General features: G+C 51.3%; 1 long non-coding RNA gene across 1 annotated transcript in view; it reads right to left on the bottom strand.

Annotated features, from left to right (window-relative positions):
• LOC106733672 (uncharacterized) overlaps positions 1-97 on the bottom strand; it is a 7,363-nt gene extending 7,266 nt beyond the window's left edge. Inside the window, exon 1 of the long non-coding RNA XR_001369617.1 lies at positions 50-97. This is a non-coding gene — a long non-coding RNA (uncharacterized LOC106733672). The remainder of the gene's footprint in view (positions 1-49) is intronic.
• Between the last annotated feature and the right edge of the window lie 800 nt (positions 98-897).

Genomic DNA, 897 nt, shown 5'->3' with positions numbered 1-897 from the left:
GGCAGAGCCGGATTCTCCTGACCCTGACCCGCCACCTGCGGCCCCTTACCCGCATCTCCTCCTTCTCCTCAGTACACCCGCGGTCCGTCACGTCTCGAATTGAAGACGGAACAGAACAATAACGTGACGTGGGCCCTGGGAGTGCCTCGCGTTCTCCCATCAAGGCTGGCATAGCAATACATAATAGTGTATACACACGTGTATGTAGCAAGTAATTCCTTCTAAGTTTATTTACCCTCCACAGGTACTGCTCAGTGGCCATCTCCTTCCCCCAGCTCTCAGCTAGCCAAGCTCGAGCCTGCACGCTCAAGTGCCCAGGTGTGTCTCAGGGCTGCTGGGGACTTGAACCCAGGGTCAGCCATGTGGCTTCCAGCACTGCCGACGAGCACACCCAGGCTGGGCCCAGTATATCCTATTTTATTTCTTGAACAGTGTCTCTCCTCTGGCAGCACCTCTCCACCCATATACTCTCCGTCCTGCACCGAGGTGGACCTCTTTGGCACAGAGTACCCCCTTAAAACATTTGAAATAGGGGCTAGTGGGTGGAGGTGGTTAGGGTGCTGGATGCCCACATGGTCAGCCACAGTTCACGTTCCAGACCCCTGGCTTGAAAGTCAAGGTAGACGCTTGTGCACACATGCCCAGAATTCCGAGAATGGAGAAGGGATTGTGACATGGCCATCCTCCCTGGGGAGGGGGTGGTTTCTCACTTGCCTCTCTCTCTCTCTCTCTCTCTCAAGTATGGCAAAAACCCAAGTAGATATAAAGATCTAATGTACAATGTGGGAACGGAAGATAATACAATTGTATATATGAACACATTTGAAACGATTACTGACATTTAAAAGTGCAGAAAATGGTATCTGAAAATACAGACTCACAGTCTTTCTCTTGAGA

Source organism: Tupaia chinensis, unplaced genomic scaffold (assembly GCF_000334495.1).
Source record: "Tupaia chinensis unplaced genomic scaffold, TupChi_1.0 Scaffold144336_1, whole genome shotgun sequence".
In the NCBI taxonomy this organism is placed as follows: domain Eukaryota; kingdom Metazoa; phylum Chordata; class Mammalia; order Scandentia; family Tupaiidae; genus Tupaia; species Tupaia belangeri.
Note: the sequence above shows the minus strand (reverse complement) of the source record. Positions and strands in the feature narration are given on the sequence as shown.